Below are 16,689 nucleotides of genomic sequence, written 5' to 3'. Positions count from 1 at the left end.
TATTCTAACACCCTAAAGAATAAAATGGTGGTCGTTGCAATACTGTCTGTCACACCGTATTTGCACAGCGGACTTACAAGCGCACTTTTTTGGGGAAAATGTATTTAATAAAAAAAAAAAATAAGACAACAGTAAAGTTAGCCCAATTTTTTTTTAATATTGTGAAAGATAATGTTGCGTCGAGTAAATCGATACCAAACATGTCACGCTTCAAAATTGCACCCGCTCATGGAATGGCGACAAACTTTTACCCTTTAAAATCTCCATAGGCGCCGTTTAAAAAATTCTACAGGTTGCACTTTTTAAGTTACAGAGAAGGTCTGGGGCTAGAATTATTGCTCTCACTCTACCAATCGCAGCGATACCTCACATGTGTGATTTGAACACCGCTTTCATATATGCGTTCGCTTCTGCACGCAAGCTTGGCAGGACAGGGCGCATTTAAAATATTTTATTTTTTATTTTAACTTTTATTTTTATTTTTTTCACTGTTCTTTAAAAAAAAAAAAAAAAAAAAATGTGTGTCACTTTTATTCCTATTACAAGGAATGTAAAAATCCCTTGTAAAAGAAAAAAGCATGACAGGTCCTCTTGTATATGAGATCCGGGGTCAGAGAGACCTCACGTCTCATATTTACACTAAAATGCAATTTAAAAAAAATTTGTCATTTGAAAAAAATAAATAAAATGTCCCTCTAAGAGCTATGGGCAATGACTCCATGTCAGGCCAGGGACAGGTCCAGATCGCCGTCACGGACCCGGTGTCTTGTCAAATAGGGTCCTCCATCAGATGCTGTCCCCTGCGTACTGCGCATGCGCAGTACACAGGAACACAGATTCCGAAAATTGCCGAGGATGAACGGCGCCTGCGCCGTGAGTCCAGGTTCTATCCCCACTATCCAAGTGGACATAGAGCAGCGAGGCCGAGCCCGAAGCGTGGCGAGCGAAGCTCGCCCGCGAGGGGCCCTCTAAAATTCACAACCCTATGTCCGCTTGGATGGTGGGGCTACCACCTCCACTCACGGCGCAGGCGCCGTTCAGCTTCGGAGATTTTCCGAAGCTTCGTCTGCTCCGTACTGCGCATGCGCAGTACGGAGCGGACACATATTGATGGCCGGACTCTATTAGGCAGAACACCGACTCCTAACTTTTTTAGCTGGCTCCTAGATTCCAAGCAAATTTGTCAACCCCTGCCTTAACCCTCTTTTTTCTTGCGCCAGGGACAAGCACACCAGCTCTAGCCAATGTCTTTTGTCCTGATTGGCTAGATTGATAGCGCAGCCATTGGCTCCTGCTGCTGTCAATCAAATCCAATGATGCGGGTGTGGGGCCGAGTGATGCATTCGGAAGCTATGGACACCAAGGAGCGCGCCAGCAAGGTAACCCCCCCCCTGGGCAGGCTCTTCCCAGAGGGGGTTATCTGGTGCGGGGAGGAGCTGCGAGAGTCGCCAGGGGACCCCATAAGAGCAGGTTTGATGCCACTCTGTGCAAAATGAGCGGCACAGTAGAGGTAAGTATGATATGTTATTTTAAATAATAAAAAAAAAACCTTACCATCACTTTAACAGACCTTTTTAATTGATGTCATAATTGGCTGCTGTAAAGTAATTTAGTGTAGTAAACAGTTGAGTCTGGCTCTAATTGGTGTGAATCTGCCCATTTCATACAGCCCAGTTCTAAAAATCTCCACATAATTTATAAATCCTGATGCAAGTTACATTCATACCAAAAATCTATCCGAATGTATAAGACATACTGATCACTTATAAACCGGACATCCCACTATTATGAGGTGCAGAAAACTGATGAGACACAATACTTCTCCTGAAAAAGCCCTAAATGAAATCCAGATCATGTCTGATGTCTATCAAATCATGATTTTACTCTCTGCAATATAGGGCTGAAACAACTAATTGATTAATCGACAACTAATCGATTAATTTCATAATTCATTACTATTTTCATAATCGATTAATCGGCCAGTAACATAATGGGGTTAAAAAAAACAACTAAAGAAACTATGAGCCCTTTATAGTACAATATAATCAATACTGTAAATATTACTTTCACTGTTCTACAGTAAAAAAGGAACCCCTTCCAGTAGTGATTATCTGCATTTTTGTACTATAAAGGGCTAATTTTACTCTTTTTAACCCCATTACGTTACTAAACGTCTTAGGCCTGGTTCACATCTATATGTTTGTTGGTGATTTTTGCAGAAACGCACTACAGTTCATTTACATGGTTTCTTATGGGACACGTTCATATTTGTGCCTTTTCCAGCTGCTGCATATTTGGAAAGGGTCAGGGACTTTTAACGCAAAATGGAGCTTTTCTGGTTCGATATGCTTCAATGGAGAAGCTGCATAAAAGAATGTAATGCGTTTTTGCAGAAATTTGTGTTTTTTAATCTGCCCAAAAAAATGCAAAAGACGCAAATTGCAGTAAAATCACGTGCGCAAAAATCAAAACGCACAGCAAAAAGCACTGCAGAAGCAGTTCAAAAGTAAAAACTGCATAGGTGTGTACCGAGCCTTATGCTGGCCTCACGGATCAATTTTCAGGTGAGAATATTCAGATGAAAAATCTTTGTACATTTGCTGAATGAAAGAATTTTGTTTGAAATTTTCACTTAATTTCTAAACAAAAACCACATAAACTGTCTGAAAATTCCTTTGACCAAGAAGTTTTCTATTGTTTCCAAATTTTTCCGTCACTGTGGTGGAAAATGAAAGTCAATTTCACTCACTTTTTTTTTAAGGTTATTAACCGATTAATCGAAACAATAACCGGCCAACTAATCGATTATGAAAATAATCGTTAGTTGCAGCCCTACTGCAATAATATGTTGGTTATTGCACTGGAAAATCTGGTCATCTGGAAATATTGTTAGGTATACTGGCATGGAGAAGGTGTCTATTAAACTGTTGTAAAAGAAACCCCTTCAGCATAATCCTCAGTCCCTTTCATTGGTTAAATCTCTTATGTAACCACCAACCACATGGGCTAGAAAAGATGGCTGCATCTGCAGCTCAGGACCTCTCCATATTCCATCAAAACTTTAGGAATGCGAAGTGTCATCTCTAAGTGCCAGTGACTGTCAGAATCAGACCGCTGCAGTGCCAGAACTATAGACCAGATGGATTTTAAGTAGTTTTTCACTTTTAATTATGTTACGTTACTGTTGCTAATGTCAATTTTGAAATCTAATTTTCTGTAAATATTTTATTGTGCTATTTTCTTTTATTAAAAACATTTAAAATTAATTAAGCTGATTCTCCAAATGCTGTCAACAAGAACCTAAAGAATCTGTATATCCTGTGCCTCTTGGAAGTATGCTATCGTATTTAAAAATCTGTTGCCTTCCTGTCTGTGTGGCAGTGAGTGTCACATTTTCTAAAAGAAAGAATTGTTACAGCAGATACTGTGAACAGTATGTGTTTTAATTATTTCCCTGGTGTGTGTGTGTGTGTGTGTGTGTGTGTGTGTGTGTGTGTGTGTGTGTGTGTGTGTGTGTGTGTAAAGGGTTACATTTAGGGCACAGCAGTGTATCTCTCCTGCCCCAGTCAAACAGATTAACAGGCGTTTGATTGGTCCTATGTAGAATAGACAGCTGTGAGAGCTTGCGAGAGGCAGAAAGGGAGGTTACTTGGATTGATTCTAGAGCCATGTCCCACTGATCACCAATAATTTCTCCAGTATCAATTACCCAGCGAGCCCTGCTTTTCAGCTTAGCATGGTCTTGGATAGAGGATAATAATTCCAGGTAAATACAGAAAATAAAACCTTTGCGAGTACTTGACCGTAGGAGTTCGGTCACTAGAGCTTAGTAGTTAGATACAGTTAAAATAAGAGTCTGCTGCTGAACCTGCAGCGCAGGTCTAAACTGAAGGTATTGGTGGAATTGCCTAAGACAGCTCTGAAGTTTTCCACTCATTTTTTGCGAGTGGAAAATGAGGGCTGGCAAATGTGTGGGCTGCCTGGGGGGTTGTGGATGGGGGGGGGGGGGGGCATCGCTGGCAGGCAGGATTAAATAGGAGCTCTTCTCCCATTGATCGCCCAGAGGATAAGAGACGAGAGAGCTGGCTGGATCATCAGAGCGCAGAATATCACTGTAACAGCTTTCATTTCAATTGGCGTGTGTTCCCCGCGCTCGCTGTCACATACAGCCCTGACTCCTGGCCCAGGTACTTTGATAGACAGAACACCCGTCCAATCCTGGGGATGTGTGACGTACAGTCAGGTCCATAAATATTGGGACATCAACACAGTTCTAATCTTTTTGGCTCTATACACCACCACAATGGATTTGAAATGAAACCTACATGATGTGCTTTAACTGCAGACTTTCAGCTTTAATTTGAGGGTATTTACATCCAAATCAGGTGAACGGTGTAGGAATTACAACAGTTTGTAGATGTGCCTTCCACTTTTTAAGGGACCAAAAGTAATGGCACAGATTAACAATCATCCATCAAACTCACTTTTTAATACTTGGTTGCAAATCCTTTGCAGTTAATTACAGCCTGAATTCTGGAACGCATAGACATCACCAGACACTGGGTTTCATCCCTGGTGATGCTCTGACAGGCCTCTACGGCAACTGTCTTCAGTTCCTGCTTGTTCTTGGGGCATTTTCCCTTCAGTTTTGTCTTCAGCAAGTGAAATGCATGCTCAGTCGGATTCAGGTCAGGTGATTGTCTTGACCACTGCATAACATTCCACTTCTTTCCCTTAAACTTTTTGGTTGCTTTCGCAGTATGCTTCAGTTCATTGTGCATCTGCACTATGAAGCGCCGTCCAATGAGTTCTGAAGCATTTTGCTGAATATGAGCAGATAATATTGCCCGAAACACTTCAGAATTCATCCTGCTGCTTTTGTCAGCAGTCACATTATCAATAAATACAAGAGAACCGGTTCCATTGGCAGCCATACATGCCCACGCCATGACACTACCACCACCATGCTTCACTGATGCATGGTATGCTTTCGATCATGAGCAGTTCCTTTCCTTCTCCATACTCTTCTCTTCCCATCACTCTGGTACAAGTTGATCTTGGTCTCCTCATCTGTCCATAAGATGTTGTTCCAGAACTGTGAAGGCTTTTTTAGATGTTGTTTGGCAAACTCTAATCTGGTCTTCCTGTTTTTGAGACTCACCAATGGTTTACATCTTGTGGTGAACCCTCTGTATTCACTCTGGTGAAGTATTCTCTTGATTGTTGACTTTGGCACAAATACACTTACCTCCTGGAGAGTGTTCTTGATCTGGCCAACTGTTGTGAAGGGTGTTTTCTTCACCAGGGAAAGAATTCTTCGGTCATCCACCACAGTTGTTTTCCGTGGTCTTCCAGGTCGTTTAGTGTTGCTGAGCTCACTGGTGCGTTCTTTCTTTTTAAGGATGTTCCAAACAGTTGACTTGGCCACACCTAATGTTTTTTTCTATCTCCTCTGATGGATTTTTTTTTTTTTTTGATCCTGATGGCTTGCTTCACTGATAGTCACAGCTCTTTGGATCTCATATTGAGAGTTGACCGCAACAGATTTCAAATGCAAATAGCACACATGAAATTAACTGGACCTTTTATCTGCTCCTTTGTAAATGGAATAATGGAGTAACACACACCTGGCCATGGAACAGTTGAGCAGCCAATTGCCCCATTACTTTTGGTCCCTTAAAACGTGGGATGCACATATAAAAACTGTTGTAATTCCTACACTGTTCACCTGATTTAGTTGTAAAAACACTCAAATTAAAGCTGAAAGTCTGCAGTTAAAGCACATCTTGTTTGTTTCGTTTCAAATCCATTGTGGTGGTGTAGCACTTAGCAGCGTTGGCGGGCTTCAGCGTCCACAACGTGGGCTGTATTGCTATAAAATGCACCTTTTTTCAGGTGCATACAGCTGAAGGAGGGACACAGAGCAGACGGGTGGCATGTGAGTGTGGATGACACAGGCATTCCCAGGCACATTTACCTAAGCGTCAGGCTGAGCTTAATAGCAGTGGCAGTTGCTGGACTATTGCTCAGCAGTGGGTGCATTTTTTTGGTAGTACCTCTGCGTTTGTGCTCAGCACTGACCAGAGGGGGTGGTATAAATACCACAAAAAACAAGGGCACAAAGGGGTTGCCCCTTGAGCCCTAAAGGACCCTCCCTCTGCAACACCATCCCCCCTGAAAGATCTAGGGAGGCTGGTCAGAGTGAGCCATCGGGGTCATCAGGGGCTGTAATTGCTTCCGACACTTCAACCCCTGTCTATATAACTGAGTAGGTTTTCTCCTCAGCTATGAGTGGATTGGAGGAAAGATTAGTGGCTTTAATCACATCTTCACTAAGTGCAAAACACAAACCCCTGGCAGCTAATTCCTGGGCCTGCTGTTCAGGGAACACCTTGAGCACCTGTTTCAAGTTGTCTCTCAATCGGCCTGGAACAAGAAGATTCGAGCACTAGATTTTCCGATGCGTTTGTCACCAAAAGTGCGCCAGAGCCTCAGTTGGTGGAGGATATCTGAGAATTGCAGAAGGGGAAATCCTCCTTACAGATTACCTGGAAGGTGGTAACAGATGCCAGTGTTTCAGGTTGGGGAGCAGTCCTGGAAAAACCGTCTGTCCAGGGGAAATGGTCCAGAACCGAAAAGACCTTGTCCATCAACATTCTAGCGATTTGGGCAGCGCGTCTAACCCTAAGGGCCTGCACATTTAGGTTGCAGAATTCTCCTGAAAGGATTCAATCCAACAATGCCACAACAGTGGCTTATATCAATCGCAATGGGGGCACCAGAAGTCAGGCAGCCCAGGGAGAGGTAAACCATATCCTAATCTGGGCAGAAAAATATGTGCCATGCATGTCGGCAATCTTCATTCCAGGGATAGAGAACTGGCAGGTAGACTACTTAAGTCGCCAGCAGTTGTTCCTGGGGGAATGGTACCTTCACCAAAACATCTTCCTGGCTATATGCCAAAGATGGGGGATCCCGGATGTAGATCTGTTTGCGTCCCGGTTCAATAACAAAGTCGACAACTTTGTATCAAGAACAAGGAATCCATTCGCATGAGGAACATGTGCGTTGGTGAGCCCGTGGGATTAGTTCTCACTGATTTATGTATTTCGTCCTATTCTGCTGCTACCTCGACTTCTTTGCAGGATCAAGCGGGAAAGAAAGTCGGTAGTTCTTGTGGTCCGGAAGATCTTGGTATGCAGTAACAGTAAAGCTGGTGGTAGGGGCCCCATGGACCCTACCACCACGTCCAGACCTGCTATCGTAGGGACCAGTGTTCCATCCTACTTTACAAACACTAAATTTAACAGTTTGGCTATTGAAACCCACATTCTGATGAATCGTGGGCTTTCGGGCTCAGTGATACCTACCTTGATTAATGCAAGGAAGCCAGCTTCCACAATCATTTATTATAGAGTCTGGAAGGCATATGTTTCCTGGTGGGAATCCAGGGGTTGGCATCCTAGGAAGTATGTCATAGGTAGAATTCTTTCCTTTCTGCAAATAGGACTACAGATGAAACTGGCCTTGAGTACTATCAAGGGCCAGGCCTTATCAGTATTGTTTCAACGTCCGATTGCTTTGCATTCTTTGGTCCGAAGCTTTATACAAGGGGTAATGCGGCTTAATCCACTGGTTAGAGCACCCCTGAACCCTTGGGACTTGAATTTAGTTCTGTTTGCATTACAGAAACAGCCTTTTGAGCCGATGCAACATATTCCTTTGGTCCTTTTGACAAGGAAGCTAGTTTTTCTGGTAGCCATTTCTTCTGCAAGAAGGGTATCCGAGTTGGCGGCTCTTTCTTGTAAAGAGCCATATTTAATCGTTCACAAGGATAGAGTAGTATTGCTTCCTTATCCTAGCTTTCTGTTAAAGGTGGTTTCAGGTTTTCACCTAAATCAGGATATTGTTTTACCGTTTTTTTCCCCAGAACCCTGGTCTAAGGAAGGAGAGTTACTACATTCTTTTGATGTAGTGAGAGCAGTCAAAATGTATTTGACATTTATTTTAGCTCAGCATTTAATACAGTAATTCCTTAGAAACTTTTCACTAAATTGAACTCGCTGGGCCTCAACCTGTCCCTCTGTAATTGGATACTGGACTTTTTAACTGGAAGACCTCAGTTAGTTTGTGTTGGCTGCAGCACGTCGAGCACTACCACACTGAGCATGGGTGCCCCACAGGGATGTGTGCTCAGTCCACTGCTCTTCGCACTGCTGACCCACGACTGTACTGCCAAGTTCAGCTCCAACCATATCATCAAGTTTGCGGATGACACAACTGTGGTAGGTCTCATCAGCAACAATGATGAAACGCTCTACAGAGAGGAAGTGGAACAACTGGTTAAATGGTGTAGTACAAACAACCTGTTCCTAAATTTAAACAAAACAAAGGAGATTGTGATGGATTTCAGGAGAAATTCTGTTGATCACTCTCCACTGACCATCGACAACTTGACTGTGGAGAGAGTAAGCAGTATTAAATTCCTGGGAGTGCATATATCAGAGGTTCTTACCTGGACTAACTAACACCATGTCACTAACTAAGAAGGCACAAAAGCACCTATATTTTCTCCGCCGCCTTACAAAAGCCAGTCTCCCTCCACCCATCCTTACTACATTCTATAGGGGAACCATTGAAAGCGTGTTGACCAGCTGCATCATTGTGTGGTATGGGAACTGCAGTTCTGCTGACCACAAAACCCTGCAGCGGCTAGTGAAGACGGCAGAAAAGATTATTGGTGTGTCTCTCCCCTCCATCCTAGACGTTTTCCATACACGATGCTCCAGCAAAGCTACCAGTATCATGAGGGATCCTACCCATCCCTCCCAGAGTCTCTTTCAGCTCTTGCCATCAGGTAGAAGGTACGGGAGTATCAAAACCAGGACTGTCAGAGTGCTCAACAGTTTTTTTTTCCCCCAGGCTGAGAGCCCTCAACTCCAATCCTCTTTGAAACCTCTTCTACAACCTATAAATTGTGACCTGGAATGTCTCACGTCCCCTCCTTTTTAATCTTGAATATGCACTAGACACTTTTATAAACACTTGCTGCTACAAAGACTTTTAGAAACATATAGTATATGTACAGTTGCGTAGTTCCCAGATGTGTATAGGTTTTCTTTTATTGGTGTTTTTATTCCCTGTATATTTATTTATAATTATGTTTAATTTGTATGTAGCACGTGGACCTGTGAGATGTAACGTTTTGTTCTACTGTATGTTCTTACGTGTAGCAGAATGACAATAAGATTTGAATTGACTTGACTCCTCAGGTTCGGAAAACAGATGTTTTGTGTTGCCTGAAGGTCCTAGGAAAGGACAGGCAGCATCAAAATCTACTATTGCCAAATGGATTCAGCAAGTAATTATTCAAGTTTATGGCTTGAAGAGGAAGGTAAAAGGCTTCTTCATTGTAGAAACAATAAGTAAAAACGTTCCAACATGACAGTTCAAAAAGGACAACAGATGAATGGCTAACATGTTTCACATCATGAGTTGCTTACTCATAGCTAGCAGATTCTATCAAGTGGATGCAAGAAGGCATTCGGATATTGCCTTTGGGCGCAGTGTGCTGCAGGCAGCAGTATAGGTCCTCAGCTCTGATTGCACCCTACTTTTGTTTGTGTCCCCTCAGGTGGCATTGCTCTGGGACATCCCATACAGTTATTACTGTGGCTCTGAATCCCATGATGTAGGATAAAGAAAATAGGATTTTCTCATTTGTTCATTGACAGACACAGCTCCAGTAACCTTGAGCGTAGGTTATTAAAGTGGTTGTAAACCCTTACATCACACTTTGACCTACAGGTAAGCCTAGATTAAGGCTTACCTGTCGGCGGCCATTTCCCTGTGATTTTGCTCTATACAGGGTGCCCGGTGGCCATTTTTTGTAGCCTCAGCACGGCTTTTCTTCTCAGCACTGGTTCCTGTACCTCCAGAACAATGCGTTTTTTTTTTCTTTGGACACCTGGGAGCTGACACAGGCACTGGTAACAGCACGGCGCATCGCTCAGTCAGGGTGTTGAGTCCTGCAGTGGGGGCCCCTCAGTCTGCAGCAGCTAGGAAGGTGGGATTGAGTACCTTGTCCTATGTCCCCAAGCGTGGCAGACAGGGTGGGTCAGCATAGCATCAGTAACTGGTGTTTCTTCCCCAGACCTCACTGCAATTGCAACCGGCTCGTCTGCAAACAGTGCAGTGCCTTTAGACCCTTTGTCGGCAGTCCTTGAAACATTCTTTGCCAGTGTGGAGGTGGTGTGTGGGTGCAACGGTGGTAGAAAACCCTGCATGGGGTGTCAGAGGACGCTGACCAGGACCCTGCAAATATAGGATACAGCAGAATCCTCTTAGGAGGTAGCAGTTCCGTTTGGGTCCCGTAGGCCAGCCTGTACACCTAAGGTGTTTCCGTATATGACTTATTTCGATAAGTTCATATACAAGGAATGGGGAAGCCCACAACTGACCTTTTTGGTCCCAAATAGAGTGGCGGTGCATTACCCCTTTGAGGACAGCCTTCTAAAAAAAAAATGGTATGCCCCCCCGGTCGTGGACCCCTCTAGTATCTAGGCTAAATAAAGTAACCACAATCCCAATAGAAGGGACTCCTGCATTTAAAGACCCTACTGACAGGAAGGCCGAAGGCAGTGGCCCGCTCCTTGTTTACTGTAGTGGGGTCAGCGATACGACCAGTAGTGGCCACATCATTGGTGTCGCAGACACTTACTGAGTGGGCAAAACTATTGCACCGTGAATTGGAGAAGCAGCAAGCCTCTCCTGTCTGCGTGGAACTAGCAGACCAGTTAGTGCACGGCCTGAAGTACGTCTGCGATGCGGCCCTGGATACGCTTCTGCGGACCAGCCATCAAAAAAAAAAAAGCCTTGACTGATTTGCCCTTCCTGGGCAAGCGGCTATTTGGAACCTCGCTGGATGACATTAAGAATGTCACAGGTGGGAAGAGCACTTTGCTCCCACAGTCCAGGAAGAGTAAGGAGCCATGCTGCAGGCAAGGGCCCTCATTTTCCGCTCAAGAGACTTTTTCGCCCGCCCGGGACTTCAGCAAAAGTTCCCAGTCAGACAGGGCAACTACTGAGGGACAGAAGCGTCCCTGGACTCGCAAGCCAGCAAGCAAAAGTGCACCCACATGAAGGTTTGCCCCTGCCCGTCACTCGGGTGGGGGGGTCGCCATCGGGAGATTGCAGCCCGGTGGGCCTCTCAGCTGTCCGACCAATGGGTCTGCGAACTGATTTCATCGGGCTACAAGATAGAGTTCCTCTCTTGGCCACAAAACTGATTTTTCCCCTCCAGCATACCCTTTCTCCCGGCTCGCTGGGAGGCCCTGTTTTGGGGCAGTAAGGGACCTGCTAAACCGCGGGGTGATAGTGCCAGTTCCAGAAACGGAAAGGTTTCAGGGATTCTATTCCAATCTGTTTGTAGTCTCCAAAAAGGAAGGGTTACGTCCAATCTAGGACCTAAAAGCTCTCAATTGCTTTGAAAGTACAGAGGATCAGAATGGAATCAGTTCGCGCCGTAGTCACTGCGCTCCATCAGGGGGACCCCCTGGCGTCTTTGGACACCCAGCACACGTACTTGCATATACCCATATGCCTCAGGCATCAGAGGTTTCTGTGATTTTCAGTAGGGGAAGACCACTACCAGTTTCCCCTGTGGCTTCAGCGAGTCTTTACCAAGGTATTGGCTCCAATTTTGGTGTTGTTGCGACAACGTGGGATCGCAATTGTGGGTTACCTAGACGATCTCCTGAGAGCAGCTTCCACCTCAGAATTAAGGGAGGATGTGACGATCACCATGCAAACTCTGCAGGAATTTGGGTGGGTGTTGAACCTCAAAAATTCAGTGCTTGTGCTGACTCAACATCTGGAGTACCTAGGCTCACTGCTGTGGAAGCAAGAGTGTTTCTCCCTTCAGACAAACTGCAGACTCTCCGAGCCATGGTGAAGCTGTTGATGAACCGCAGGTGGTCGTTCCTGTGCTTCTACATGCAAGTCCTGGGCCTCATTATGGCCTCCTTCAAGGAGGTACCGTATCCAGACCAGAGTCTTGCAGAAGGAAATATTGGCAAAATGGGAAAAATCTCCGTTATCCCTGGATCGGCAGATTCCGGTGAGCCAGTTAGTCAGGGACTCTCTTCTCTGGTGGCTGAGATCTCCGGCCCTTCGGTCCGGGAAATCGTTCCTACCTCTTCATTGATCACAACTGACGCCAGCCTGACCAGCTGGGGTGGAGTGCTGGGAGTACAGTCGACCCATGGCTTCTGGTCAAGGGAGGAATCCCAGTTGCCAATCAGTGTGCTCGAATTTTGAGCGATCAGGCTATGCCTCTCCACATTGTCGATGAGGCTACGAGAGCGTCCCATCAGGATCCAATCTGATAACGCCACGGCGGTGGCATATGTCAACCATCAAGAGGAACAAGCAGCTCGGCTGCAGCATGGGAAGTTGCTCACATCCTTCGGTAGGCAGAGCGGCATGTACCGGCCCTGTCGGCCATATACATCCTGGGAATATTAAACTGGAAGGCGGACTATCTAAGTTGCCAGATGCTGGACCCAGGAGAGTGGTCATTGCATCTGGAGGTGTTCAGGCTTCTTTGCCTGCGGTGGGGCACACCAGATGTGGATCTCCTGGCCTCTCAGCTCAATCGATAGGTCCGGAGGTTCATGTCCAGGACAAGAGATCCCTGGGCGGATGCGTCAGACGCGTTGGTTGCTCCATGGGAACAGTACCGACTGATTTACGCCTTTCTTCCGCTAAAACTGTTACCACATCTGCTCCGCAGAGTAGAGGCCGAGGGGATTCCAGTGATACTGATTGCCCCGGATTGGCCTCGGCGGCCTTGGTACGCCGACCTACTATGCCTGGTGACAGGCGCTCCTTGGCAGTTACCGATGCAAGAAGACCTTCTGTCACAAGGTCAGATTGTCCATCCTGCTTTACCGGTGCTGGTTTTAACGGCATGGCTGTTGAAAGCCAGGTGCTAAGGAACCGAGGTCTGTCTGACTCGGTAATTTCCACTATGTTGAGGGCACAAAAATCTTCTTGGAAGACATACCATCGTACAGCGTACGTGGAAGGCTTATATCTCCATGTGTGAGGAGATGGAGTGGCGTCCGCTCACCTATTCCGTGTCCAGGATCCTGCTGTTCCTACAGCAAGGAGTGGACCAGAAACTGGCCTTAAGCACCATCAAGGGACAGATATCAGCCTTGGCTGTCTATTTCCAACGACCCCTGGCGTCTCACTCTCTAGTGAGCATCTTTGTACAAGGGGTCTGGCATGTTGTCCCCCCCGGTGCATCCACCCTTACCTCCATGGGATCTGAACCTGGTGTTATCGGCGCTTCAGAAACCGCCGTTTGAGAACATCAGGGAAATCCATTTAACACTCTCTCAGAAAGTGGTCTTCCTAGTGGCCATTACATCGGCCAGGAGGGTTTCGGAACTGGCGGCCTTGTCTTGCAAGTCACCCAATTTTGTTATCCACAAGGATAAGGTGGTGTTGCGTCTGCAACCTTCTTTTCTACCGAAGGTGGTTTCGGCTTTTCACCTCAATGAAGACCTTGTGTTACCATCTCTGTGTCCTAAACAGACACATCCTCCATTCCCTGGGCGTGGTCCGGGCTCTAAGGGTGTATCTGTCTGCCACGGCTCCCTTCTGGAGGTCAGAGTCTCTGTTCGTTTTTGTAGTTGGTCCGAAAAAAAGGACAGATTGTGGTCCAGGCTTATGCCTTCAAGGGACTGGTGCCCTCCCTTTCCTGTCACGGCCCATTCCACCAGGGCAATTGGGACCTCTTGGGCTTTCCGACATCATGCATCAGTTGCTCAAGTGTGTAAGGTGGCAACTTGGTTGTCCAGTCACACTTTTACAAAGTTCTACAAAGTGGATGTAAGTGCATCTTCTGATGCCTGCTTTGGCCGCAAAGTTTTGCAGGCGGCCGTGTAATGTTGCAATTTTACGTTTTCTTCTGTTAAGAGAAAGTTACCTTTTTGAATGTTAATGCACTCTTCTGCATATGTTGACCGCAAGTTCTGATGCGGTTGGTTCAGATTTTGACTCCCCCCATTAGGGAGCACCTCTGGTTGTGGGTGAAGTTATGTTGCTGTTCCCACCCCTCGTTATGACACTGCTTGGGGACTTCCCTACGGTCAAGATTACTGCAGCTGTATCCGTCGATAAAGAAAAGAGAAAATAGGATTTTTGTACTCGCCGTAAAATCCTTTTCTATGAAGTTCATTGACGGACACAGCACCCACCCCTCCTATTGGTTTATGTTATACTACTTGATGACGTACTGAGCTGCAGGAAGCAGGCTGAGGGATTCTTACCAGAGGGACCGCCCCCTGTGCAGAACTGTACAGTTCTGTTGTGTTTCACATGTATTATATGTTTTGCCTAGTCCTCTCCTGAAGGTGGCGTAATAACCTACGGTCAATATTACTGGAGCTGTGTCAGTCAATGAACTTCAGAGAAAAGGATTTTACGGTGAGTACAAAAATCCTATATTTAGAACTGCTTACCTGTAAAATCCTTTTCTTGGAGTACATCACGGGACACAGAGGTCCCTTCCCTCTTTCTGGTTACATGTGTATTGCTTTGCTACAAAACTGAGGTACTCCCAATAAGGGGAGGGGTTATATGGGGAATTGAACTTCCTGTTTAGAGTGTGCCAGTGTCCATCACCTAAAGGTGCCATATAACCCATACAGTTATTACTGTGGCTCTGTGTCCCGTGATGTAGTCTAAGAAAAGGATTTTACAGGTAAGCTGTTATAAAAATCCTATTATTACTACACACTGGATTTCAAGGGAGAACAAAAATTTTTTTGGGGGGCAAAAAGAACTTTATTTCAAACACCACGGACATGTGGATTGTTGCATACACATGTTAATTTATTGTAACATTATTGATTACACATTTATGTGCGTGCGTTTTTCACTTGATTGAGCAAGCGCTGTTTGATCACGGAAATTTTTTATTTTTGTGACACCATCATTCAATAGTAATCACATAATTTGAAGCAACTGCTGCACTTAACACTTTAGGATATTGGTTTATTACTCTAGGCACGAGTGTTTACCCATCACATTAATGGACACAGGTAGGCTGCATTGTTGGGAACAGGTGAAGTGGCATTGATGGATACCGGTAGGCTGCACTGATGGGCACTGATAAAGTTGTCAATGATTATTTTTTATAACCTAATTCTGCATAAAACATTTAAGTGTAATTTCATGAGATAATTTATGAGGGCGTGTTTAGGGGTGGAGTTTGGTGGGGCAACTGATGGAGAGTAACCCTTTAGGCCTGGCTAGTAGCTCAGGACTTGAAATTTTGAGCCCTGGCCTAGGAGATAAGAATTTGTTACACAACTGGTCATATGCTTTCGGTGTAGTACCCCTAAATAGCTGAGAGAGAACCAAATATCCTTTTGCTGCCAAGTTGAAAAACCTATTAATTTACAAAGCTCAGGAAAATTAGGGTTATGTCGTATCCTGGTAAATTCCAAGGGGCTAGCAATATGTACTGCCTCTTTTAAGGCTTTCCATACCTTTCGAAGAAGAACCAGAGTAGGGGAGGAAGAGGGGAGGCTCGGTAGATCTATCTCTAAATGAGAGCTAGCAAGCAAGTGGGGGTTAGACAGGCTTATCAGTTTAGCTATAGGATTTGGGGTTTCGCACTGTCCCCAGCCAGCAAGTTGTTGCATTTGCAATGCCATAAAATACATCTTGGGGTGTGGGACTGTTAAACCCCCTGTCCTTGCCATACTGCAAAATGGCTAAGCTGATCAGGGCTTTTTTTTTTTCCTCCATATAAGATCTCAAAATTGTGCCTAAACCACTTGTTCGATATCCACATACGGGAAATATGAAAAACGTACAGAAGTTGTAGGGCCCAAGACATCTTAATTAAATCGACTCGGCCCACTACTGACAAGGGAAGCTTACACCAACTAGTTTTTGTTTGTCCAGCAAGGGGCTAAGATTTAATTTGCAATAGTGGCAAGGCTCCGGAGAGACCACCACCCCAGATATTTAAAAAAATTTGGTGACTGCAATTTGATTGGCACAAGTCGAGAGGTGCTCCTCTTTGGTCAAGGGGCATATGGATAGATTTGGACCAGTTTATTGTGAAGCCGGAAAATTTACCAAATTTATTGTCAAAGTCTGCAAGGAACATGCTGTGTCGCCAATATAAAGCAAAATGAGAAAAGTTCTCATCTAAAGAACCTCTGCGAAATACCACTATGTTGGGGTTGTTGCGGATTAAGATGTCTAACTGTTCAACTGCAAGGGCAAATAGAAGGGGAGACAGTGGTCACCCCTATCTAGTAACCCTGTGTAAAGGGAAGGGTGGAGAGAGAAAACCATTAATACGCAATCTGGCTCTGGGGTAAAGAACACCTACCCAATTGATGAAATCTTCCCCCAAACTGAAGCAAGAGAGAATATCAGAGATATGGCCATTCACTGCTATTAAAAGCCTTGGTTGCGTCTGAAGAAAGAATGGCCCTACCTCCTGGATTCTCCACTGGCACCTGTAGACTAAAGAAGAGCCTTCTAATATTAGCAGTGGACCTGGTTGGAATGAACCCTGACTGGTCGTGGTGGATCAGTTTTACAATCACTTTAGAGAGTCTGGTAGCCATATTGCACGCAAGTAATTTGACGTCCGTA

The 16,689-nt window shown here is 45.1% G+C and overlaps 1 protein-coding gene across 2 annotated transcripts in view; it reads left to right on the top strand.

Annotated features, from left to right (window-relative positions):
* RFC4 (replication factor C subunit 4) overlaps window positions 1-16,689 on the top strand; it is a 140,972-nt gene that overhangs the window by 75,423 nt on the left and 48,860 nt on the right. The gene's annotated exons all lie outside the window — the stretch shown is intronic.

This window comes from Lithobates pipiens, unplaced genomic scaffold (genome assembly GCF_037356315.1).
Source record: "Lithobates pipiens isolate NorthernLeopardFrog02 unplaced genomic scaffold, aLitPip1_a1.2 Scaffold_18, whole genome shotgun sequence".
Lineage (NCBI taxonomy): Eukaryota > Metazoa > Chordata > Amphibia > Anura > Ranidae > Lithobates > Lithobates pipiens.
Note: the sequence above shows the minus strand (reverse complement) of the source record. Positions and strands in the feature narration are given on the sequence as shown.